At 45.6% G+C, this 27,440-nt stretch overlaps 2 long non-coding RNA genes across 3 annotated transcripts in view; one reads left to right on the forward strand and one right to left on the reverse strand.

The window, feature by feature from the left end:
* The window catches only part of LOC129381374 (uncharacterized), an 80,369-nt gene that overhangs the window by 32,378 nt on the left and 20,551 nt on the right, over positions 1-27,440 (forward strand). For both annotated transcript variants that reach the window (XR_008609564.1, XR_011890886.1), the window contains exon 4: positions 14,413-14,517. This is a non-coding gene — a long non-coding RNA (uncharacterized lncRNA). The remainder of the gene's footprint in view (positions 1-14,412; positions 14,518-27,440) is intronic.
* LOC140213960 (uncharacterized) lies at positions 22,959-25,122 on the reverse strand. The gene is made up of 3 exons (XR_011890887.1): positions 24,979-25,122; positions 24,673-24,714; positions 22,959-23,711 (listed from the first exon to the last, which is right to left on the reverse strand). It is a non-coding gene; the product is annotated as an uncharacterized lncRNA (long non-coding RNA).

Here is a 27,440-nt window from a genome sequence, read left to right on the forward strand (position 1 = left end):
CACTATTCAGAAGAAACTTACCACATCATGGACGTTATGAAAATAGCGAAAGGCTGTTGTCGTGTGCTAAAGTGCGCTTTTAAATATAGCATATTTATATTACTCACAGGTAAATGGCCATTGGAAGGTACCTATGCTTTTTGGCAGGCACTTCAATCAGACAGAAGGAGGAGTATTGTTAAGGAAGGTGTTTGTGAATAGATGTGATAGATAATGTGCGCTTGAAAGGCCGTTGAACCTAGTTCTCGAAATAGCGACAGAATTTTATTGAGAGTCCAAGTATAGCATGTGTAAGGCAATTTGGATTTGACGTTGAATATTTCATGTTTCTTTTATCTGCACATAAGAGTGTGCGGGGTTATTACGCATATTGCAGAAAATTACTAAATGTCTGTCAAATACGCTTTCGAGCGGGTGCGCTTTTCAGACTGCCGTGCATATCGAGATGAAATTTCCTAGAAATGCCTAACTTGTCTTCGGCGAAACGCACGAAAATGTTCCGATGAAATCGCTATTTTCGCGCTTTTTGGGGCTCCTATATCTGCCAGCAGAAGTTTGTGAACGGCGATCAGTCGTCCATTAGTAGTTCTCTATGCTGAACCGAACTTCTTCAGAGCAGGTCCTTCCAGTGAACCGGACCTTTCCAGTCGGCACAAATGCTTCAAATCAGGGAACCTTCTTTTGTTGTTCTGGGTTATTTTCCTCCCTGTCAACGGAAATGGTTAAATGTGGTCGACACGGAAGGAAAATTCTCTTTTGGGAAGCCAAGGTCTTCTCAGGTGAATTCACACGGGAGTAGCGTATCTGGGATCTTATCTTGTAACCATGTCAACAAAAGAAAAACAGTTAGTTAGGTGACGAGTAGACGTCCAAAAAGCATAAAAATGACATTAAACGATACTTCTCGACAACATTAAGCAATGGTCAGCAACTAGTGTAAAAATAAATTGGACAACTGGCCGTCAATAGGGTGTGATGTAAGTGTCCCTGTCGCTGTTACCGTCTACAGTGCTGCCACCAAGCGTTACCTGGCTTTAGCACCACACCTCGCACCAAATGTTGCGACGTGCCCGAGTTCATGACGGAGAACTCCATTGGAGAAGCAGGGAGAAAATGAAACCCCTGGCTACGATAGTTTGGTGGCCGAGTATTCGATGCTATTGCACTTGGACGAGCATGCCGAGCTGCAAGACTGAGAGACACCTACTCGGGGAGGCGTTTCAACAACGCTTCATTGCACACTTCTTCTGAGGCGAGCCTGGAGCAGCCGCTCAAGCAGCAAACAGTCCTCAGAATGTCACCGCTGATGTTGACCGTTGCTGTGCATGAAATACTAAGCACTCTTCGCGATGGCTTATAGCGGACATGGGCTGCGATATCACAGCTTGTCCGATGCTTATTGGTCGCGTATGGTTTGGGTGCCTGCCCAACCACCGGTTAGCGGATGCAGGTAGGACCGCGCCTTCATATTAAGACCAGCCACGTCACCGCCGCGTCTCCATTACAATACCTTCTTCGCCGTGCATGAGAACAACAAACCAAACGCGATTTCTTCCCAGGCATCCAGGGAGTCTGCACACGTGGGCGGGCATCGTTATACAGGTTATTTTGCTGTTTTTGTATACTGAAGTGAGGTTTGAGCGTTTTCGGTAGGATCCACAAAACGCGCATAAAGCCGCAAGGGCCAGAAATTTTTTGCGGTATGCCGTTTGCCGTCGGCACCCGACGAATCGGGAGCCCATTGGAGCTGACATGTAAATAAGATGAGCCAGTTGACACTCTTACACTTCGTCTCCGCAAAAGCAGGCCCTGTCATTTCCTAGGCAGGTTCTTGCGTGTCAGTGTACCTGAGCGAAATAAAGAAACCCACATTCGCAAACATTATAAAAGGATGCCAAGCAAGATCGCGCAAGTAAGGTCACACGCATAAAATTTTATATTCGGCGTAAATATAAGGAGAGGAGTGGCGACTGAAACAGCCCACTGGAAACTTCGAGAAAAATGTTATAAAACAAATATTTATGCTGCTTCATCATTGCTGCGTATTTCTGTCACGAGAAAGCCCTGCTGATTCCATCTGCGTTGCCACGCATATTCCCTTTGTTGTGCTTGACGATGAGTGCATGCGCTTGCAAGTTGAGTTTTCATCAAAGCAGTCAGTTATTTTCATTTGATAGTCACTGGAGCCACTTCCGTGATCAGTGGCAACTGACAAGTCAAGAAAGGGCACCTGGTTAAGCCGCACGCTGCGAATTCTTTCCTTTTGAATTCATCTTCTACAATTCTGTTCAAATTATAAATTTTTGACGTAAAAAGCTCACATTATATCACATTTCAGTTCAACCACCTGGAAACTTTTCACGCTAGGAAGTTACTGTAACGATACATGATCCCAATCAAGCCGAAATTACCAACCAACATTACCGAGGCCGTAACCGAAGAAGCTGCTTTTGAAGTCGTAGGACTCCTCAACATTACCAATGCCCTGCCACAAGCAAAACCCACTGAAGCTGTACTTATTTACCAGTATTACAAACGCCGTACCACTAGAAACTACCATAGAAGCCGTAGCACTTTGCCACACCGATATAGCTGTACTACCAATGAAAAACATTCAGCCGTAGTTATTGCGAGTTTGTCAATATATAACATCCAAGTTCAGGGTCGGAACCGTGAATGGCGCACGAGCCTTCTTACCTATGAGACATCGTGAATATATTGACGCCGTAGTGGATTTGTATGCTTATCGTGCTTTACAGCAGCTTTGACGAGTAACGTGAGAAAACAAAAATATAAATTAGTTATGAAAACCATAAAGTAATGCAACATAAATATACAGAATGAAAGCAATAGTAACACCAGCGATTGCTACCGGTGCTCGTTTGTGTGACTCCTTTCCTGCGGCGTTGTGCGGTATTCTCCAGTGTTGTAGCAGTCTGTTAGGTAGTCTAATAAAGTGAAACTCATACGGTGAAGAGTTCATTAGAAAAGAAGCATGTTAGTCAGAATGATGAATGAAACAACATTTTTCGCACTTGTATGAGCACCAATAGCTGAAAGTTTGTTGGCAAGATTTCTCCTTTTCTGTATAACAGCCCCAAATGGTTTTTCATGCAGTAAACAATGACAACCCATAAAACTGACATGGATCCTCAGGATAGTCTTTGCAAAAACAAGCACAAGAAGGTCACTTTTCAGTCGTGGTCTATTTGAAGAACTTGAACAGCCGGTTTTCAGGCTTAAGGGAAGCTGAAAATGAAAAGCAGGAAATGTGAATCAGTACCTTAACACAACCAAAAATAACAAAAGGACTCACAAAGCTCCATATCTAATTGAAAGTCGCAATTTCCTTGCTAGATGCCAGAGTCAATGAGCGAGCTCCTTTTTTCTTTTCATTTGTGTGCGTGTGCTCTCCTCTTCGCCTATGCCAACTTGGTAACAGGAATAAATATTAGATATGGAGGTGACAAATTCAATTAAAACAACCATGCAAGAAACAATTGTCGTAACTAACTTATAACGCTAGGTTTATTCCGCATCACCTACTAAGCCTTGCACGTAAGTACAGCCCCTGCCATTATCAAGACTTGCTAAGATACAGATCTCAGTAGCCACTCAACAATCATCTATCCACATCTTGGCAGTCATTCCACTCACTATTCTTCACTGCAACGGAAATACTTGTAGCCGTGATGGTACTCACGCATGAACAGGTTGTGAAACTATGTATTATGCAGGCTGAGCAAGACGTTGCCACTTGTTGAAATGCAGTCCCCGAGAAAAGGATAATTAAGCGCACATGTCAGCATTCTTATGTTGTATGAGTACGATGAGAGGATGAACCTAGTAGTGCGATTCTATACCATCTCTAGTGCATTTGTAAGGTACATTTGATTAGCCTTCCAAACCGCACACGTGTATTCGAGTTTAGGGCGAATTAGTAAGTTTTGTGCAATGAGTTTGCCATGAGGAGAGTTTTTCAACTGAGGTCTGAGGAAACCTTCGCTTTTGACCACTAGGTGAGATGATGTTGGATAGATGGAGAGGCCTACTAAGATCTTTAGAGAGAGTGAAACCTAGAAATTTAAGGGATATAACTGTCTCAATTCGAGTGTTGGCAATTGTACACTGATAAAGGGAGGGCTAGGAAAACAAGTAAAGGCTATTTTTTTGGAAATCAGAACCAACGATCGCACCAATTTAAGATATTATTCACCCTGCTCTGCAATGCGACCTGGTTGTTAGCGTTAGTTATTGATCGGTAAATAATACAATCGTCTGCAAGCATGCGGATTGTGCAAGAAACATCCAATTGCTCGTCGTTATTTTATATGAGAAACGATAAGGGTCCCAGCACGGAGCCCTAGGGGACGCCAGAGGATACGGGAACAGAGATATAGGCAGTGTTATTGATGCACACACATGTACATACTGTGAGCGGCTAGTAAAGAATAGGGAATTCTTCAATTAATCTGTTTACAGCTGGATGCAAGCCTGAATAGGAAAATTTTATTAGTAGGCGTTGATGCGGTACGGGTTTAAAGAATTTAGCAAAGTCAAGGAAAATCGCGTTAGTCAGCATGTTAGCATCTAAGTTTAAGTGTAGGTCATGACGCAAAATAGGTAACTGGGTTTCATATGATAGTCACTTGCGAAAACCATGCTGTGAAGCATGCAAAAAGCTTTTTCAATCGAGGAAGCTCATTATAAGGGTCTATAGGATGCGCTCCATGATTTTATAGGGTATACTTGTTTTGGAGATATGACAGCATTTTAGCGGTGAAACGTGATAACCTGACTTGTAGGACGGAACGACCTTGCCCATTCTTCATTCATTTGATAGAGTGCTGGTAGACAAAGGCTTTGGGAACAATGAAGTTGAGAATGGGGTGATGTATGGTTGTTGGTTTTTAATAGTTTAGAGGTGACTTCATGAACACCCACTGACGAAGACACATTAAATTTTTTAATTAGTGATGGGACTCCGTCAGCTGAAAAATTTATCACCGACATTGTAGACATTCAGGAACAGAAAACACAGGTAGTGGGACTTCAGGTTAAGTCGTCAAAACTGATTAAAAGGTGGCATTAAAGGTACTATCGCACTCATAGTCTGAAACAGTATCACCATGATCATTACAAATACGTATAATGTGAGTACGCCGAGGGTTGATGATCTGTCAAAATAACGAGGATTATGAGTTATCATGCAGGGGTCGTCTGAGTGAAAAACAGAACGCTTGCCTTGGCGAACTGCTGTTACATACGCTAGCTCACCTTGGTAGTAAGTTTCCCACGAGTCGTCAAATTGTTTTACTTTCCCACAACGAAGGCGCCATTTCTCTTTTTTATCAAGCGTTTGCAAAGTTTTGGCCAACCATGGTTTGTGGCTGTTGGTAGGAATATAGATAAGTGGAATATGCTTATCGGCTAATGAATTCATCGTGTTTCGAAATAATAACCATTTGTCTTCAACAGGCTGATTTTCAAACGCGGACTCGTATCTTCGATAAACTTTCTGCCGTTCGTCGTTTAGAGCAGTCACCTTTATCGACCAGGCGATTTTTTTTCATCTGTGACTGGCGCAAGGACGCTTTCAAGGAAAATGTAGCATGAATTCCTTTGTGGTCACTCAGTTCCTGAAAGTAAGTGATGAATTATAAATATACGGGGAGCATGGTTAGTGTACCATAAGGCTTTTTCACTATCTCGCGTGACATAAGTTTATTCTTCTATCAATTACGTCATATTTTCGTCAAGACAGAAGTCAAGAAATTGGGCAGCCTGTGAGTTATCTGTAGGTAACTGGGTAGTAATCCAATAAATTCTGGGGCATTTAGACTCACCGAAAAGCAAGATACATGAACTAGGATGCCTATTGGCTTGTTCACACACGATATTGTTATGTTTGTTGGGGAAATCAAGATTAAGGTTAGAGAGTCTGTTGCATACATCAGGAATAATTAGTGGGGGACCAGAACAGCAGGTTAGTTATGAAATTTTGACGTCATATGCCATATTGACAGCGAAGCAGGACAGCTCTTTGTAGACAGCGATTAGAACACCACCCCCCGCTGGCACTGCGCCTGCCTGTCGCAATATATCATGGTTAGGTGAGTTATTCAAAACTTCGACACCTGAAATACCGCTGAAAAGCCACGTTTCGGTTACCATGAGGACACTGCTTTCGGTCGTTGATACGAGATTTACACTTTGTGAAGCTTCATTAATAAAGAAGCGTTGTGACCCGATGTCCAGTTTTTTTATCGAAGAGAGTAGGGCATAGACTTGATTTTTGCAAATGCGGCGAGGTTTTAAGCCCGGAAAAACTTCGCCGACACTACAAAGAGTATCTTTCAGCTTAAGAGCGTCAGTAAAGATAGCCTCTTTTGCGTCAAAGGCACCAAACGTGACAATAATCGAATAATTAAGCCCACACTTCTGGTGACCTCAGTGATGTGCCTTTTTACTTCTTTTGAGTGAAGTGTTATTTTTACCCTTTTGCAGCAAGGCTTAATTATGATTTGTTCAAGATGTGCACATTATTCTGATGAGCAACCGGAGATACCATAAATATTAGGTGTTTCGCAAAGAACGATTCTAAGCGTCGTCAAACGGCGATCCACATTAGACATACGGCACGCTGTTTCGGCGCTATCAGTCTGTACGTTTAGAAGCTGCTATCACAAGTGTTCAATGCGCTCGCAATGGGCTTAGACAGAAGCCTTATGACTGGCCAGGTCAGCGATGACATTACTTGTTGTAATGATATTTGCCTTAATGCATTTAATTTCTGCACTTACGGTCGACTGACCGGTGTTTAGTGTGCGCAGCTCGGCAAGAATGGTCGGATTGTCTGGCCGAGGATATTTCTCACGACTTGCAGAAAGGAACGCAAGAGCACCCCGTACTCACAACAAGTAGACACGAAGCGCTTAGCGCTCGGCAGCTAGCTTTACTGAACTGCCCGCTGTGGTTTGTGTCGGTGATAAGATGTACAGGCAGAGACACGCGACCTCGCCGTTTTCGTTTTGGCCTGCCGTAGCAGGATTTGGATGGATGGATGAATGGATGGATGGAAAATTTTATTGGGTCCTGCAATGCTATGGGGTGACCCATATGAGAGCTAATCCCACGTCAGGACCGGCAGACGGGCTGCCCAAAGCTGTTCAACCAGATCCGGGCTGCGAATGGCAGCCTCAAACCTGGTCTGGTCCTAAGTGTAACCGGTATTGGTGGTTCGGTCGCATGGCCAGAGCAAATGTTTGAGTATAAGTGATTCATTACAGTTCGTGCACTGCCTAGGGGAATTGTTCCGCCATGTATTAGTGTAGGCGTTTGGGTGCGGGGTATGTATTGGTTTGAAGTAGCCTCAACGTGATTGCTTGTGGTCTCTTGTGCGGGGGATATGGTATGGCAAATTTTCTTCGGCTGAGGTAGAAGTGTTTAGTGAGCTCGTTATATGTGAGTGGGGCGTCCCTGTTCTCTCGGAGATGGGCCGGACCCGTGAGGGCGGCGCTGCGGAGGCTTAGATCTCGCGCGCTCTTATGGGCCATCTCGTTGTTATTAAGGGGGCCTTCTCGATGTTTCCCAGGTGTTCAGCGAACCAGCAAATTGAATGAAAGTGGATTTTACTCTTTTGTAGGCCAGCTTACGCTTGCTTCGAGATTACCGCTTTCTGAAAGGCTCTGACTGCACTTCGAGAGTCACTGTATATGTGTGGCCTCCAGGGATCCGTTAACGCCAGGGCGATGGCTAACTGCTCGGCAACCTCTGGGTTTCTCGTGATAACCGTGGCTGAGTTGACTGTCCCACCCCTATTGGCCAGGAGAGCTAGCGTGAAAGCGTTTTTGGCTGTGTTTCTTGTTGCATGGGCAAAACAAGCTCTTTGCTTTGCTTTATGAATTTTGCGAAGACTAGCGCCGCGGGCTAGTCGTCATTCTTTGTTGTGGTCCGTATCTATATATATATTGCGGGGCAGCGGTTCGACTTCGAAGTGTTTACGCGTGTCTGTCGGGCTGTCTGCGCATAGTGAAATTATGTTAGATTCGTCGAAGCCTAACTCCTGAAGCACTGCAGGGCCCTACCTGGTACCGGCCAGTCTAGCCAACTGAGCTTTTTCCTGCGCCTCTGTTGATCTCCTCGAGTGTGTTATGTGTGCCAAACTTTGTTAGGCGTTCCGTGCTCATGCAGCTGGGGGCACCCAGTGCCTGTTGAGTAATCTTTCCAAGTTGGATATTTAGATTTGCTTTTTCAGAGGGTTTCCATTTGTGCATCGCCACCATATATGTGAAATGGCATAAGCTGAAAGCATGTACGAGCGAGAGTGTATAATCCTCTTTGAGACCTTGTTGCCTATTGGTGACTTTTTTGATTTGCCTCATGGCGTTGTCTGTATTGGTGATAAGTTTGTTCATCGCCTTCGGGTTGGAGCCATTGGCTTCAATTGTCATGCCTAGAATTTCGATTGAGTCTACTATGGCAATCATTGCTCCGCGTTTAGTGTGAAGTTTGGATGTCTCGGTCTTTGGTGTAGACCCAGCCCCTTGGTTTGGAGGTGTAATTAGCGTATAAAGGAGATATTCTTATTTCGTCGGGGAGCATTTGAGTCCCGTGGGCTCAAGGTAATCCCCTATTGCATGAATAGTACTTTATAATGTCGATTCAATGTGGCCGTCGCTGCCACCAGTACGCTCTATAGTTACATCATCAGCATAGATTCCGTACTTGATGTCTTCGATGGTGCTGAGCTCCTGCCTAAGCCAATTAGCGCTAGGCTAAAGAGGGTAGGGGAGATAACGGACCCTTGTGATGTCCCCTTGTTGCTTAGCGTTAGCAGCTGCTACGTTAGCCCGCTAATCTTAAGCGTTGCTGTCCTGTCGGCAAGGAACGAGCTGACATATGCGTGTAATGTGGGGCGCAGGTTGATGTTGGAGATGGTATTGAGAATGTATTCGTGTGACAAGTTATCGAAAGCCCGCTCGAGGTCGAGTCCTAGGATAGCTTTCAGGTCTCTGGAGTTTTCCATGTTTTGATGCCTGATCAGCATCATAGCATCCTGCGCGGATAGCCCATCCCTGAAATTAATCATAGCCTGTGGGTACATCGCCACTGTTTTCTAGGTGTTTGGTAAGGCGTTGAAAATGTCATGCTACGCAGCCTCACTAACGCACGAGGTGAGTGAGATCGGTCTTAGATTATCTGTGCCGGGGGTTTTGCCGGGCTTGGGTGTGTGGATGGTGAGGGAAGTTTTCCAATCGGGGGGGATGCTGCCCTGCTTCCAAATTGAGTTGATTTGTTATGTGAGATATTCGATTGATTATGTGTCTAGGTTCCTAAGTGTTTTATTGCTAATGCCATCGAGGCCAGGGGCTGATTTACTACTCAGGTTGTGAAGGGAAGTACGAATTTCCTGTTCCTAAAACTCTCGATCTAGTTCCAGTTTAGCCGCCCCCACATAGGTAGGGTATGAGCCGTTGCTGTTAGCGCCCGCGACTGCTAGATATTTGTTGGTCAGTGTGTTAATGAGGTCTGTGGCAGTGCAGTTCGGTAGCGCCAAGTGAACTGCCCTATCTATGTCGCGATGCTGGATAGATTTGGTGCTAGTGCAGTCTAGAAGATGTATCAGCACGTTCCAGGTGCCATTGTTTCGCATCTGCCCGTCGGTGGCCTTGAGGACATCGTCCCACTTCTGCCTCGAAAGCTAAGAGCAGTATTCCTCGATTTGCTTGTTAAGCTCCTAAATCTTGTTTCTAAACCTGCGCTTAGGACGCTGTCCCTCTCACCTGGATGCGAGTGACGGTTTGGGCTCGAGCATGTGGGCTAGATGGCTGTCTACGCTGTCCATTGGCAGGTCTCTCTATTTATGAAGTGGCAGCTTTGATGTCCCCGCTGATGTGTTTCACCCATTGTTCTAGCATGGGTGTGGGTTGGTCTTTGAGCCCATTTTCTCTGATTTCTACGAGCTTTGCCCAATCTACGAAAGTGTGAACTTTAGGGACTCATTTTGCTAACGGGAAAGTTATTTCGTTTATGCAGAAGTCACTGCCTAGATCATCGAGGAGATTACGCCAGCAGAATTCAATGGCGTTCCTGACAAGGAACAGGTCAAGTGTCCTGTCTCTGCATGTAGAGGTGCCTGTACTGGTAGGGAATTCTGGGGTCTGGGGCGTTTTGCTACAGATGATTGTCCTTAGTTGTGTCATATTTGTAGTCCCAGATGCTGCAGGGAGCATTGAAGTCTTCCGCGACTACAAGCGATTTATACCCTGCTTTGCTACATGCTTTTTTCAAGATTAGTATGAATCTTTCTGTGTGAACTTACGAGCTGCTGTAAATCTTATGAACAAAAAGGCTTTTAGTGTGGCGGTTCCTAGGAATTATTTCGATCATATGTTCCTAGTACTACTGGACGATGAGCAATACGTGAACAAGGTCAATGCAGGAGCCAACATTTCGACAAGTGGACTTGTCTTCTTCAAGGCGGGTTGAAGAAGACAAGTCCACTTGTCGGATCGTTGGCTCCTGCATTCACCTTGTTCGCGTTTTGCTCATCGTCTTGAATTTCCATCTCCCGCATTCCCTAGTACTACTAGGGAATGCGGAATACCAGGGAAGTACTACCCTACTACCCAAATATAGGGTAGGTTGCTACTGAGTAGCGAAAATATCCCGTTACGACCGCAGGTTTCTGCTATGGCTCTATATCCTGTGAGTGTAGGGTTAGCCGCGTTGATTTCCTGTAGGAGAATTACATGTGATGCATCACCTGTGGCACGAATATATTGCTGTAAGGCCGCTCTTTTTCGTGCATATATCCTACAGTTCCATTGACGTATCTAAAAGCTTTAGAGTGATTGGCCATGTTGTTGAAGGCGTGTGTCGTCAGGTGCCAAAGGTTGAACCTGACGTACGCGGCCGGGGGCAGTCTGTTTGGTACCACCGTATTCTAATCAGCCGAGATTTCTGTGGATCGGGTGTTCGTTTCCATGGAGCGCACCCTTTGGTCTAGGGGAGTGACTATGCCGCGGATGCGTTCCATTTGCTGTATTATTTTCTTGTGACGCTACATGAGTGCGTTGAAGCTTTGAACTAATCTGTTTAATATATCTGTGTTATGAGTGCTCGCTTTGGCTACCTTTGTGTGCGGTGTGGCCGAGCTCGCTTTTCTTTTAGCTGGGTTTCACGCTTGTCCGACTAGCGGTATGTCCATTGCTTCAATTTCTGAGTTGTTTTCTTTGCCTGGTGTGGCAAGGGAACCTCTAAGTTGCTTAATTTCATCCATGAGGCTAACAACCGATTTGCAGAGTTTCAGGTTGTTGTGTAATAGTCTTTTGATTGTGTCGGAATTGGTATTAGGCTCTGGCGGTTCAGCCGAAGCTAGCTCTTTCGGTCGTTGTGATTGAAGTCGCTGGACCCAGGTAGCTCCGACTCCCCCATCCTACTGGCCGCCACGTGGCCGTGTGGCCTGTCGGTCTGCCCCCGGACATCAAACCGGTTCCTGTTCTTGTGTTTGTCCTTGTTGGGTCATCGGGATCGGCTCCGGGGTTCCCTGGATTGGCTGCGTGATCTTCCTCTATGGTGTTTCGATCGGTTTCTTGATCTCGATCTTTCAGGGACTACGTTGCCCCTGCATGGTAGAGACAGGTTGAGCTCAGGGAAATGTTGCCCGTTCAGCCAGAATGTGCTCTGTTGGATCCCTTTATTCGAGATCTGCGTTGCTCTCTTCTCTATTCTACGTTTGGTAACGTCATAGCGAAGTGGGAAGCGTTGCTTGCATTCCTTGCCAGCCGTGACATGTTCCTCTCCGCATAAGGAGCATCATGGGTGCAGTTATGTGCTTCCGTGAGATAGAGAGAGAGAGAGAAGGGAAGAGGGAAAGGCAGGGAGGTAAACCAGACTGAGTCCAGTTTGCTATGGTTTTTAATAGCCCGTGCAGATGGGCTCATCTGGTGAGGGGCAGACATACGCTCGATGTCCTAGTCTTCCGCAGGCATAGTAGTTGTCTATCTGCTTGCGGTATAGCGCGCAGCCTATGAGAGCATTGCAACAACCGATGTAGTTTAGAACTTCATATCCGTCGTAAGCAATGACGACTGTATTGATCTCTTTAATTCGTTTGGCTGCCAGGGTCAAAGAATTATGCGCTATAACAATGTTGCGGTTGAGTGCGTATTCGTTCTCGCTGAGCGGGATTCTTCTAATAACGCCTTTACCGCTCTCGTGCTGTGCCGCCTTGTATGTGGCAACCTGAAGAGTGTGGTGATTGATGATAATGTCTTTGATGGTGGCATACTTGGTTGCATTCTCTTCGAGTGGCGTGCTGACCCCAACTATGTTCTGTTACAAGTTAGGGCATATTATGTCATTCCCTCGCTTGGCCGTCTCATTGCAAGCTGACGTTGTTATTGCATCAGCCACCCGTGTGATGCTCAATTTCGCAATATTATGTCCCCCACGGATCCTGATGATGATCTTAATATCATCCGCAGGTAATGCAGGCCTTTTACTCAGTCTTACAATGCTTTTTTTCTAAGGGTAGAAACTTTGCCATTGCTTGCCTGTGGTAGTGGTGTCCCCGTAGGGGTAGTACCCTTGGTTAAACGTGCTCCCTTGCCGGTCCTACTGGCTCTGGGCGCAATGATTTTCCAGCCGGCGATCTCCTTGCAATTCTCAGGATCGATGTGTTCTCCTTTGGCCGCGGATCTCAGGTTGCCGGAGTGGAGGAACGTGCCCAGCGCGTCGACGAAACGCTAGATGAGGGCCGTCTCTTGGTTAGGCCTACCACCGTGGCCGAACTCATCGTGAGTAATTGGTCGAAATGTTGATCACAGACTTAAGAATGGTGTCCTCTCGTAGCAAGCAACTTCAGAGATCAGGTCATCACAAAAGGAGGCACCAATTCACAAGATATCCTTAAGAAAAGCGACGCAAAATTGGTAGGCGATGTGACTGCGTCTAACGCGTCCGGCTCCTTCTTCTTTCGCAGAATTTGGAGAGACGTGTGCAATTTGACGCTGAATATCCTACTCAAGTAAATATTTGTTGTTTATTGGTCTGTTGGCATGGAGTAAAATGAGGTGTTCTTATTTACTGAGTATTTAAGATGGCGACGGTTTTACGAAACCTCCGTGAGAGCAGTGTTCGATTGCACACGCGAATTGGCGATAGTTTGCGAGAACTTCAGGATTTCTATGGTGGTTTGTGGCGCAGAAGGCGAACATAAGTCCCACTGGGGAAGTGAGCCTGTAGAAACTAACTCTAAAAAGCTGTATTAGAGGCAATTCACCATTCTTTAAATCAGTGAGCATTTCTATGCCTACCCAACAAAATATTTGGCCAGCCGTCACGTAAAACGAATGCAATTGTTCACGCGCCCCGAACATTGGCTCATAGCCACGTAAAGCAGAAGGTACAAAGGCCCAGCAAAGTGAAGAAAACAGTGCATTCGAACAAGGTTCCGAACAATCAATAAAACTTTGCATACCCCTCTCAGCAATTGTTGTGGTTTTGTGACAACTTAGCTGAACATCCATGTTAATAAGGATCGATAAGAGTAGATAAGAGTTGCATCATGTTCGATAAACTTTATAGTAACCTATGCGGGTTGATAAGTCACATCAAGTTTCATAAGAGTGATAATAATCCCGGACTGTATGGAGCTGAGCTACTGGCAGAATGTGTACGCGTGCTTAGACAACTTAGCAATGGTAATAGTTGCTACAGGATGTGTGCCACACCTTATTAAATAAAATATTCAACAATGGAGGTGGCTTCACCTGATACATTTTTACGTAAGCTTACAGTTATGGCGAAGCTACAGCATGCACAGACAAAGTGAAGGGGAGCAGACAAGATGCGCTGCTACAACATTCACATGCTTCATAAACCACCATTAAGCGAGATATAAATAATTGTGATCGGCGGGTATACCTGCCAAAACCACAGTCTGATTATAAGCGATGATGTGAAATAGGAGTGCAGATTAAGTATGACCATCTACGATTGTTAATTGTGCTCTAAATCTCAATAGAGCATTTGAATTACATCCCGGTCGAAATGCAGTCGCCATGGCCGGGGTCGAACCATTGAGGTCGCGCTCAGCAGCGTAGCTTGTCTGTCACTTGGTTACCGAGTCTGGCAGGCATAGACTTTACTGTTCACCAAGTATATGGGACAATTTGAACAGATATGCTTTTGGCTTTTTTAAGGGGTGATGTTCTGTTTTCAATATCGCTGAAGTAAGTGCGCCGGGGAAATCAGGAGACAGTAAAGAAAGAAATATTTTCTCACGTGAAACTTTTGTTTACTTTGCAGATTTCCCAACAGCTTATTCGAATAATTGCATTTTGGACGTAAACACGTATGGCAATGGAACAATGCCTTTAAGTGTAATGTTATGTTCTCTTCCAGTAACAGACGATCAGAAGCCGTTGTGCATGCATGAGGGACACCGCACCACAGTATTGTTTTGTTTGTTCTACAATAACAAAACTAACCTCTACAATAATAGTTGCGGTAAGTGTTCTCTTCACTTCGAATATTCCTATGCCCCGTTGTAGACTTACATTTAGAATATGGGGCAGATGTTGGCCCAAAAAATCAAATTATTCTATGGCAGTACACTATAAAAAGCAAGAAGAGGCGAATTAATAATTTTAGATCACTGCTTGAAATCTGTCGCTGTGACTAGCATGGATGCACAAACGTAGAGCAATGCAGTAAAAATGTTAATGTTGCATGCACGTAAAACCTTATAGTGGTGTCTGTACCAATCTGCACTGTGCGGTATTTGAATTAAAAAAATATTAAACAAATCTTTATGTCACGTTACTTGACTTCCTATTCACTGCCACAGCCGTTTGTTAGCTTAGTAAACTAGGGAATTTAGTGTACTTTTTAATGACAAACTCTGCAGCAAGATTTTACAAGCATAACTTCATGAGAATGATCACACAAGTTTAGTTTTGTGTTTCCATATTACCAGGTGAATTGGAAGAACTTCTGTCAACTTATTCAATCAATTTACCTCAGTACATGCGCAAATGCCCTGCGCTATTCGCGGTGCAACTCTTGTGCGACGAATTCGGCTCTCTTAATAAAGCTTCCGTCGCTCTCCACTATACTGCCGGCTGGTAGTTTGGTTAAATCCCTATACAACGAATATCTTTTCAGAAGCAGGGGCAGAGAGGGGCTGCTCTCTTGCGCAATATATTGATGCTTTCCTAACGCACGTATTCCGCATCGTTAACCGGCTATCGCTAGTTCGAATCGCCGCTTTCGAGACCTTCCCTACCATTCGCGGACAAACTGTGCTTTCGGGCTTGAAGGAGGAAAAGTATATTTTTGCTTTTCATTCAGCACAATTTTTTTCCTATATGGTGGTGGTTTTGAACGCCCTCCGCAGTTTCGCGACCATTGAAGTAGAAAAGAAAAATGAATGCCTCCAGGAGCGGTGCGTGCTCTTCAGAAGATCGCAGATGTCGCAATTTCACTGCGTCTACGGTTGAGTTTATCGATGAATGAAGGAGCAGCCAGTCTGAGAACGCTGCCTTTTCGTCGAACTTCGGCTCTGAGAGCACCAACCACCCAAACTATCCCGGAACATGGGCTGCACAGCCAGGCAAGCCAAGTTGTAGTGCAAAGTTTTCTATTGCAAAACGCCGAGCTGAAGCATGTGTTCGAACTCACGATTGGCCACAGCCAGCTTCCATGCAGCAAGCCTTAATGGTCGGGTGGCGACAGGTGGGTCGACGGTAGGGATATGATCCAGAAACTTGTGTTTCACAGGCATCGCATCATTTCGGGACTTCGTGAGTTGTGGGTACTAAGCAAGTATCTTGCCGTGCGTTGAAACCGCCCGAAACTTACGTATGCCAGTTGAGGAGACGTTGGACTGCAGGTCAAGCACATAGAGGGATATGACGTCATCCTTTATGCTCCAATCGCGAACACTCACGTATAGGTTGAAATGGCTCATGATGCCCGCTGCTAGTATGACAAGGCTGACTTCTACGATCCGAAGCCCCATCTGCGGAAGCGCCCCAGTCCGATGTCTAGCGTTATTGACCGGAGCCCATACGACGCGATGGCGTGTGCTCTAACACTAACACAACAATCACTAAACTTTCGCTGAAACCCACAATGAGATGAGACCAGGCTTCGCAACCTTCGCACAGCATCCTATGCGGAATAGTCATTCTCGGAGGCAAAGCACCACATGGCGCGTAAATGCCCAAAGTCTGCCTAAATTCATTAGGTTTGGTATGACCGAAAATTATGGACTAAAAAATTTGTGTCACCCAAGCGAGCTTTCATGTTCATCGGTGTTCAACAGAGCCACATCATCGTGCGGGAAAGGAGGAAAATTATAATACACTGAAATACTGTAAATAATTGACAATTGAAAAATGATAAGCGATTGCACTCTGTGGAGGCGCATGGCCAGCAAGGCTGTGTAGCACAAGAAAAAGAAGTTACACAGAATTTTGAACTATGGTACAAACACGTTTATTGTCTTGGCGGATGGTCATCGTACCTAAAAGTATATACACACATTTATTTTTATACATCTGCGTTCATTCCTGTGATACATTAATTATACAGATTCGTGTTCTCATCTCGCGATATATTAGGGCAAAGAGCTTAATTGAGACCCAAATTACCGCGCCGACTGTTAGTGGGCCAGTGCCGTCAGCGCCTTCGCGGAGGGAGTGGTAGAGGGATGGCAGAAACCGAACGCCTATGCACCGAAGTAGCACCCAGTCCCCAAGTTTAATAGTAGGGTGCTCCCCTGTCCCACCCTTCTTTCCGTTAGTCTTGTTCGCGCTAGTAACTATGCCACATAACTGTATCAACACCAACTAGCCCAACGTTCTGTGTTAACTACCCTAAGTTCTCCTCCGCCGCAAAGAATCATTTCCGGGATGTCGACAATCCTTAGTCGCGTTTAATTCATTAGAGTTACGGTAGATTTGCACGTGCCGATTACTTCCATACAAGTATGGAGTCTTTCTTTAGTGCCTGGTTCAGATCTATACTGAAAGCTGCTTTCTGCTGAGATGCGCGATACCACAGTATCACAATAGGCAGTTGCATAAGCTCTATCGGTTTTCAGTATGTCTAGGCTAAAGGATCCGATGAATCGCAATCGAAAACCACTCATTCGTCCTCTTCTGTACAGTGATGATGCGCTGCGTTGATCCGCCCGTTCGCGGACCCGTTGTTGACGATTGCTGTTGGCAGCATGTTCCATCCAACTACTGTCATCCAGTTGTAGCGGCTCGGGGTAGTGTTTAAAGCAGAAGTCCTTCATGCACAGAGATGAGTGCGTCCGGGAATAGGAGCAAAATGAAAAAAAAAATGATTATTTTTCATATTTACACAGGTTGTACCTTTGGAAGTGCACTCCATCTAGGAGTAGGTTAAATATCTGAGTCAATACATGTTTGAGCCCACATGAGGGCACCTCAAGACACACTCACTGAACCAAAGGTGTCCGCTTTTAACACAGTAGTCTTTCCTAGATGACTAGAATAGGAAATTTGATGACCGCGTCTTCGTCGATTATAATCGTCGGCTCAGTCGCAACATCCCTCCTCTGACATCGAACCATCCTGCCAGACTCCGACTCCAATGTTGCACCCGTAAGACACAACCACGTGGCAATTTCGGAACCTGACATCGACGCAGTTCCCACGGATGTCCTCGACGTTGGTGCCTTGCATCAAATATTGGGATCACCGTGACAGTTCGCTTGTAGCAACCCGGGAAACCTGGCCTTAACGACTGTTACCCTGTCTGCAGAATCTTGTGGTCTTTGTCACTTTGATCAGCTTCTTTCTTTACAGAGGGGGGGGGGGGGGGGAGTGGCGTAGGGCGGGCGCTAATGAAGGGTCCATCGCATTGGAAGCACCCAAAGAATTGCCATCGCTGCTTTGAGACGCAACAGCTAAAAGCACAGAAATAAAAATTATGCAGATCCCACGCACGGTGGGAATCGATGTGAGCGAACCTAATTCTGTGTTGTTTGCTTTGATTGACGATATTTAGTGGTGTTACTGGCGGCGAATGCTTAATTTGTTCAACGTTTGGTTATGGTGGCTAGAATTTATAGGTGACGTCAACGGGAGGCGAGCGCCTCTCCTTTGATTCATGTCTTGCGTAAATGGCGCTGCTCTCTATAATTGCGCTTGCAGGAGCTGCTGGCAGCATTCAGCAAACCTTGTGGTCACAATACCTTTCCTTCCGACATAGCCCTCCATGGAGCAAATAAGCCTGCCATCACTAGCTTCAACAACCATGGAACGATGAACGAGTTCACAAACACTAAGGAATTCTCATGCTTCTGTTCGACTTTGAAAGTTGAGGACCTCCTCAATTCTCATCTAGGAAGCTGTCTCTTTTGCATTGGAAGCACCAAGCTTAAGACTCCCAAAGGAACATTGATTTGTGATGGTCATTTTGCCAAGTTTTGGAAGCTTAGCGTAAAGAATTGGCTGGCTGTTGGGCTGCCAGTACAGCCAGACATCTGCCGCACAATGCCAAAAAGTGTTTCGATGGGGTCCTGGCACAAATGGCTTGTCCTCATATAATGAAATCCCAAATGTGTCTTTAAACACTGACGGAAGGGATGTGTGCTTGAAAGAGCCACACGAAGGCCTTCAGCTGTGCTGTTTCTTTGGAACCCTTTTGATCCAGCTGTTTCTGCCCCTTTGTCTAAGTAGGAGAAGCAGCTTCTGATCCCTTTTTTTGTGGTTCCCGCGGGGTCTTAGGGAGTCTGTGATGCACCGGGATATCATAGCTTTGAGCAAACGTCTCATCATTTTCACAAAGCTAACTGTCGCCTCTACACTTCCCAGTCGCCACACGATCCCATCTCGGTAGAGAAAGAGACCTCTAAGCGTTTCATTGCTTCGTGCCAACACGCATAATTCACTCTCTGTTTTTCAAAGCGAGAAGGATGAACAACTTCACTGCTTATGTGGGGCATCGCCTTGAGGGTGGTTTCATGCACTTCATCACACTTTCGGGCAACGTCTATGTGATCAACAGTAGCATGCCCTTCTGGGGTTCTTACTGCTGTTTGGACTAATCTGTTTGTCACATATTTTACCAGATGTGGGAAGTGTCATACGAAATAGAGGGAACGACCTGGTTTGGTAGGGTGCTGTCTTCTGCCGGCCACTCAAAGGCTCTAACTCCGGATGCCCAAAGATGATGTGGTCCGAGGATCGAGGTGAGACGGGACGCAATTGCTGAATGCAGTCCTGTAAGTATTGAAAGTACTGCAGCTGCTGGGGAGAGGGGTCCGAAGGAATGAACAAGTCTCCAGGAAGCCGCAGGGGTGCATGATAGACGAGAACAACCAAGGTCGCGCCGAAAGACAGCGCGTACGCCGAGAAGCGCCACAGGAAGGGGGTCGACCCAGCCTTCTCTATCCAGGGGCGCAGTGAGAGCAGCCTTGAACTGGCAGTGGAGTCGTTCAACCATGCCATTGGCACAGGGATGATATGCAGTGGTGCGGAAGTGGTACGGCAGTCTTTAGCGCCAAGGAAGCAGTTGACGGAAGTGATTAGAGCACAGTCAAATTGCCGGCCGTGGTCAGTGGTCACGATGGTGGGGCAGCCAAGAAGGGAACCCATGCTGAAACGGAATCTTGGTGAGTATGGTTTGGTGAGTGCGGGCACAAACATTGCGCACCCCACTTACTCGAGCCATTCCTCAAGTAAGGGAAGTGGGAGGGGCGTCCGTCTTTATTTTTGTTACTCCACTATTGTCGGCATCTTCTCACACCTTTGCGTATGAGGGCGTTTAGGATATCTTTAATAATTTTCAGGATTTAACATGTGAAAACTACGCCCAAACTATGAGGCACACAATTAAGGGCGAAAAACTTTATCGTTACGATATCATACGTCTGTGCAATGTGTACTCTACTGGAATCTAGCCTTTGGAAATGTTTTATTAATTTTCTATAAATCACAGCAAAGGCGCCAGAGCAAAATAATTATTGCGATAACGTGTTAGAATATTAGGCGAAATATATGTCTCGTAGATTTAGGGGCAGTATGAACTAACGTAAGCGCAAGCTGGCTAAAACCTTGATTATATGAATGCGAAAGAAGCGTATCGAATTGCCTTAGCACATCGTATTTTGCGGATGCGTCGCCGTTTACATGTATGCGCATCTAACAGCGTGCGAGACTAGCACCATGTAGTGTCAAATTTGGAAAACAGACGCCAAGTTCCGGCACTCAACTTCCGTTGGCATGTGAAAAGCGCGCGTAAAGTGCATGCATGGCGCCTGTCAGAGATGACTGCTCGTTATCGCCTCGGGGTCCTTTTGCTGTTGTGAGCGTGGACAAATATCCACATTATTTTTTACGTGACTGCACTTGTGCGCAACCGGGAACGTTGCCGCCTTATCCAGTCCTTTTACCGTGAAACGGCGCTACGAGCAGCCTGTGCAGCTGCGGACTCAACTCCGGCAGAACAGATGCTAATGGCAGGTAAGAACATAATTTTTTTTCGGTCCTGCAAGCGTCGCAATGGTAGAGACATTGCTTTTGAGCCCGCAACCTTTATTAGCGGCTAGGTACATGGACCGTCATTCAAACTCGAATGCAGCAGCGGTGCTCCAGTATATGCGACGCAAATTGTTCGTTCGCGAGAAATACCCTTAAAAGTAGTGGTGCCGCGAATTTTTCGTGTTCTTTGTAGCCTAGTCAAACCTTCAGAAGTTAGGTGACACAGCCTACGTGCGTGTGTTCTTCCAATCCAGCGTACCTAATTCTAGGTTGCGAAGCTACGCTAGAAGGAACTGAAATATTTCGTTGATGGCGCAGTCTTGAAACTTTTTGCTGGTGACTGTACCTTACAAGAACGAATTCTAGGTTGATGATGTGCTAGGCCCGCCGTTGTCGTTATTTATCAGGACACCCAGGCGATTTAAAGCTTGCTGGTTCTGACTCTACGACTTACCTTTCTCTCGTACAGTTTCTTTCCCCTTTCTTATACTGTGGTATGCTGATGTTTGTAACTGAAACATATTTGTTTTACAGGTTTTTCACCAGTGAAGAAACGCACCATCTGGTCGAAATCACGATCTTCTGATTGGTGGAATCGCATAGTGCTTACGAAATTCGCTGATGAAGATTGGAGAGAGAATTTTAGAATGACAAGGGCCTCATTCTACGAGCTAGTGGCTCTTATGGCGCCTTACATGTCACCCAAACCAGGCTGTGTTAGGCCACCTGTGCCTATAGACAAATGAGTTGAAATAGCCCTTTACAAGTTGGCCAGCTGTTCCGAGTACCGGGTTGTAGGCAATCAATTCGGGGTGCACAAAAGCACCGTGAAAAATTGCGTGTACATGTTTTGTGGCAAGTTGGTGAAGTACCACATGAAGACATTCATACGGTCGCCGTCTACACAGGAAGCTGCAGCCATTGCTGTGAGATTTGAAGGAAAGTGCCACATTCCTCGGACTTTTGGGGCTATAGACGGGACACACATCCCAAATACAGCCCCTAAGAAGGGGTATCGTGATTTCGTAAACAGGAAGATGTGGACTTCTTACAACATGCTGGCTGTGGTGGATGATCGGGCTCTGTAAGTGTGTTATTTTGTGGCATTTTTTTTGTAATTCGAGCTTAGTAATTGGTACATTCTATCATCACTATTTCCTTTAACTGAGAACAGGTGCATACAAGTGTGCATACATTCCATGCAGCAGAAGTTTGGCACCAGAGAGATTGTCTGTGAACGCATGAAATGGCATATATACGTACGTTCAAGTGAGTTTATTTGCATTTTTCCAGATTTCGCTGCATCACCTGCAACGTCCCTGGGTCTGCACATGACGCACCAGTCCTAAAGGTGCCCTGCCTGTACCGTAGAAGTAAAGACGTCTTGCCATGTGGGGAGAAAATATTTCGGGGCCTGCCCTTAGCATTTATGTCGCTTGGTGACCCCGTTTATCCACGCTTGCCATGGATTTTCAAAGGATACACTGGAACGCTCACTGCTGAACAAGAGTCGTTCATTGTGTACCACAGTTCAGGCCGTAACATTGTGGAGCATGCCTTTGGAAGACTTAAGGGAACGTGGCGGATAACCTTGAAGAGAGCTGATATCAACTACAAGTTCATGCCTACCGTTATTGCAGCAGTATGCATACTGCATAACTTGTGTGAAGAGAGGTACGAAATCTTTGCGGATCAGTGGATTTCATATCTGAGAGACATTGAACACAACATCCATGTGCAGCCAGCAAGTACCCTAGCTGACATAAATGCCGTAAACACATTCAGAGACTTCCTGAAGGACTACCTCGAACAAGAGTTCTCTTTGCGTTCAGCATTGTGGTGACAGTGAGGGGAGAAGGGGGCAGTGTTGCTCGCATTTTTTTCTAACCAGTAAAACCTGGCCAAAGCTTACTTTTGCTTTTAATTAACCACAGGTTTAACAAAAATGTGTGACCGCAGATATTACCTAGCACACAATGTCCCTGACGTGTGCTGCAACAGAAATTGTGAGGCATGCACTCAAAAGTACGAGCATTGTATTCGAAAGTTCATAAGAGTCAAATTAGGATTGCAAAATAAAAATTGTTATTGAACATTAGGAGTCCAACTTATTGCTACCCAATTCTAGGAACAATAAACTGCGAGGCAGCTGAATGCTCTTGAAAAAAAAATATTTGTGACATATACCGTCATTGGCAGCAAGTGCACACATTTGCTAGCTGCAAACAAACTTGAAAACAAGGGTGATGTGCAGGTACTTGTACACAACTTGAGGTATCAGATTTGTAAAAGGATTGTCAAGTAAAATACTAAAAGGTGTCCATGTCTTCCCAGCGTAACACAAGGCAAGGTAACAACCCCTGAACGCAAGTCTGTAGAGAGTTAACCTGCTCTCTCTTTATTTGGGGGGGGGGGGGGGGGGGGAGGGGTGCAGGGCAAAGCTGTAGTCTGGGTATGACTCATACGGTGTTCTAGATTAGCAAGCAACACAACAATTTCTACTCTTTTTGTATAGCATTTAGGGGAAACAGGCATCTGAGTTGCTGCAGGACACCTGTTAGACTATAAAGCGAGATGGAGAGATCACCAGGTCCCCTGCTTCAAGCTACACGTTAAAACCCGTAAGGCACATTAACAGTGGTTAGAAAAATCAAATAAGATGACATTTTCTGCCGTAACACTCACTGAATACAAAATGAACGAAAAGCTGTCTATGCTTTTTCAATATAAAGGTTTTCCGGTCACAGTAATGTGCATCATGTAAATCACAAGAAACTACTTTGAAAGCTCTCTGGGCATTCTTTTTTCTTAGTGTGCTCAGGTCGACGGGTGTGCCCTGCGGACACCACTAAAGTTTACTTGCCCAGGCGCTACATGAAAAGCTCCTTGAGCGGGGGTGGTAAACACAGTCTGTGTTTGTAAACACAGCTGTGTCTGTAAACACAGCTGTGACATAATTGTTTGTGTGCCTTGAAGGAATGAGTTACTTATCCCGGTCATCATTTCGCGCATGTTGTCTCGTTCTTCTTGTAGTAACTGCCGCTGCTGGTTGAACATCACCGTTGAGTGTTCTTGGAGCAGCCCGGAATTTTTTTTTTTGGCGGTCAGCCAGGACTTCTGCCAGTTCAGCATACTTGCTCTTGCTCCGCCTCCTTTGCGGCTGCGCCAGGCATGGGTTAGGTGCTGCAGATGTAAGCAAAAAAGTATGAAATGAAAACTGGTACGTTCGGGAATGCTACTAAGAAATTTCAAACTCTGAAGTAATGTTACGACTTATGGAATATGACTTGTAGCCTTACAGTGGTACTTTTACAATAATTTATTCTCATAAAAATGTGTTAATGGATGTCATATCAATGGGATTTATCTTGAGTGTGTAAAATGAACAATTACACAGTCCATAAGAATCTAAACAATACATAGCATACCAATAACAAACACAATGATACGCTTTGTATGTGAAAGTTTGAAGTGCAACGTAGTTTAATAAGGGAGAAAGAACAGAGAGCTAGAATGTAGACTCCTCAGTGAAATTATTTTTTGAATATGGGATATGTTTGTCAGTACGCCCTGAAGAACATATGGCGGCGTACTAAGGCTTCCCCTCCCTTGTATTCTCCATCTTCCAAGCTCTCATTGCAGCACCGCCCGTGTAGTGTGATTGACACACAGCAGTGCTCTGCGTGTCGGCTAAGTTAACTTGTATGCACACCTTTAACAATCTTGTTGGAAATCAACGTATTCGGTATTTTTTTTTTTTCATATTGGGATGCCCAGGCTAGTAGGCTGGAATGTTAACCCGCTGCTTAAAGGGAACAACTAGCATCACTACCATTGAAGGCCACTCTGCCAGAGTAATAAGCACTCTAAACCCTCAACCTCAAGCTGACTGCAAATGTTACCTTAAGGAATAAGAAGACTGAGCACCTGTGTGTTAAGTGGTTTTCCGCTGAGTGTTGCCCAAATGATAATCTGGCGCACTATGCGTACGGCATTTCTTTTTCTAGCATGTAGTGTGGCCAGATTTTCGTGTCCAAATGCATTCTACTACTTGTTTTCTGGCCTAGATTAGCAGTACAAGAACATTCTTTAGTGCGCATTTCATGCAACACGTTCATGCAGTGATGACGAAACCGTTACTTACAATCATCGAGGGACTCACTCATGTCATCAGCAGGCTCGCTCCCTTTGCGTGAGAGCAAAGAGAAACCATTAATTACACTTGAACACAATATGCCCAGTTACGATTGGCTATTTCATGTCAACGAATTTCTGAAAACATCCAGAAAGCTTTGCAAGCAGCTGAGGAGCCTGCTACCCTACGCGTTCTTGAGCGCAGTGGAAGCCCGGCTCGGCTAAAATGCAGCGACTACACGACCCTGTTGTATGGTACGAAGTACCACTCATTTCAAGGCCCACATTTTTAGTGTGTTCCCACAAGCGTTCTCACCTGTTATAATCTCTTCGCGCTCATCGATGTTCACGCTGTGAACTCCGTTGGAAAGTGCCTCACTCCGGTGAGACAGCCGCGCGTGTATTTCCGTGAACCACTGCCAAGCGGATCCCGACGCCCCGCTTTTGTTTTGCTCCTGCAGCTCCTGATGAGATAACACATGCGGAGACAAGCAAATTTTAGAACCTGAGGAAGAGAGAAAACGGAATATCCGGAACATACCTTGTTATACCGTGCTTTCAAATTATTCGAATGCGTCCTGAGTTGCTGCCACGACCAGCGGTACCCAAGCTCGGCCATGTACGCTTCGATTCTTTAGAAATGCGCTTGGTTACGCTGACGCCTGGAGTCTAAAAGCTCACTGATGTTCATTTAACTAATTAAGGCAAGAAAGGCGGTCGTTTCCTCGCGGGTGAAAGAAACACGATAAGTTTCTTTGCGGGAAACTCACGCGCAACCGGCACCTGCAGACGCCATTTTTGTTTATGTTACTTTCCATTCATGCACTACCGTAGCCGCACGACGGCAGTCCCGCAGCAAATTCGATGCCATTTCGTTTGCATGTTATTTTTAAATGCGAATATTTAATCTCAATCCACCTCGTTTGTCGCATTGCATGCGATACGCCTTCCTAGCGAATTACTGCGTTTACATGAAGTGCGATACCCTAGAAAAATAACACGATACGTTACTGTCGCATTCATGTAAACAATGCTTATGACGCGTAGCGTGACGTGCACAGGCACATGGGGGCAGAGAGACGCCGAAGTCTTGTCGGCGCTGTTACATTGCGTCGGCTTCGCGTTCCTGTACGGTGACATCCTCACTGTGCATGCGATGTGCGTTCGCTTCGTGATTTTTACGGTGCTGTCGCTTAGCCTAGGCCTCCTGTTTCTGCAGCGCCGCGTCTGGGCATCCATGGCTCAGAGATGGCAGCGTCTGTCGCACACACAGAAGCACATTGTTGCTGCGTGGGAACCACGGAGTGGCCTTGGCTCGTATGCGGGCCCTCCTTGCTTCAATGTGATCAGCCTATCCCAGGAGCTTTACGGTTGGAGTTGTAACACTCCCACATCGCAGGCAGTGGCTACTATATGCGCAAAAAAAGTTGCCATATAAGGGAAGGGTCGTCGTGGTTGTGTTACTATTTGTTGCATCAAACAAAACTGGCAGTTGCTGCGGCTTTAGAATACAGCTGCTTCGGCGCATCAGTCTGTGCGATTGGAACCTAAACACGCCTACACAATTTCGCCACCTGACGTTCCATTTCTGAGCCAAAGGGAAAGCGTGCAGTAAATGTAAGTAATGGTAATCCCAAACCGTACTGAAACAACAGAAATTAGTATGTTTATGTGTAATTGTCGACAACAGCGCAGGATGGTAGGGAGTGTAGATGTATTTCATACTGCAAGCAAGCGCGTCAGCGAGCTGCTTTGTGCGTAGAGAATGCTTAAGGACGTTGTATTCCGCCTGCCTAATTAGGTGGAAAGGGTAAAGCACCTAGCCGCTCTGCTGTATAGCGGCCCTCTTTTGGTATACGGCTATCGGAGCATCATTTCATTTGTTTGTGTTAAGTAATATCGACATATACTGTCAATATATATATATATATATATATATATATATATATATATATATATATATATATATATGCATGTAGTGTAACGGTAAGGAAGAACGCCGCCACTGGCAGAGGAGGAAGAGAAGGACAAGCAGATGGATCGAGCAGGCGGTGTGTCAGGGGAATAGTTGGTTTTTGAAGTGCGCACAAGGCGCCGGGCTCCCGTTGCATCTTGGTGGCGGTGGTCGTGTTAGCCCGCAGCTATGAATCCACACAAATGACTCCAGCTTAAAGTCATATTCAAATGAAGGGTAGTTTTAGAGAGCACCGAGCAGAAAAAGAGATAAAGGAAGAAAAAGAAAAACAAAAGAAGAAAATCCTGTCTGCGCTACTCACTCTAGTAAGGCTTGAGCGCTATAACTTAAACCTATTGCAAAATTTTCTATTCGAATTCTGCAATCAGCCCTACGAGATTGCTTAAAAACTTTTTTTGGACCACCCCCACTTCGCCTGCCTGTCACGGGACGTGACGAAAACCCCGATAGCTCCCATCTGATATTACGTGTGCACAATGATCATGCATGATTCGACCGAACAAAAGCAAAATAGTTATTCCTGATTCGACGCCTTCTCGCCAGTAGCCCTCGGCTAGTGGCTAAAGGCTTTCGGGCTGCACCCACTTCACCTGCCTGTCACGCACCGTCACGAAACAACGAAAGCTCACAGCGTCAAAGTGACGTGTATGGGCTAAAGATTAATATGCCGAACAAAAGTTGTTTTCTTCTGAATAACCGCAGGCTGCTCGTTCCCAAAGGAATAAAAGATGGCTGCCGCCGATCGCCCAGGCACTGCCTACTCGAACTTAGCCGAATGCATGGGTTTATTAGCGCATAATAAA

Source organism: Dermacentor andersoni, chromosome 11 (assembly GCF_023375885.2).
Source record: "Dermacentor andersoni chromosome 11, qqDerAnde1_hic_scaffold, whole genome shotgun sequence".
NCBI lineage: Eukaryota > Metazoa > Arthropoda > Arachnida > Ixodida > Ixodidae > Dermacentor > Dermacentor andersoni.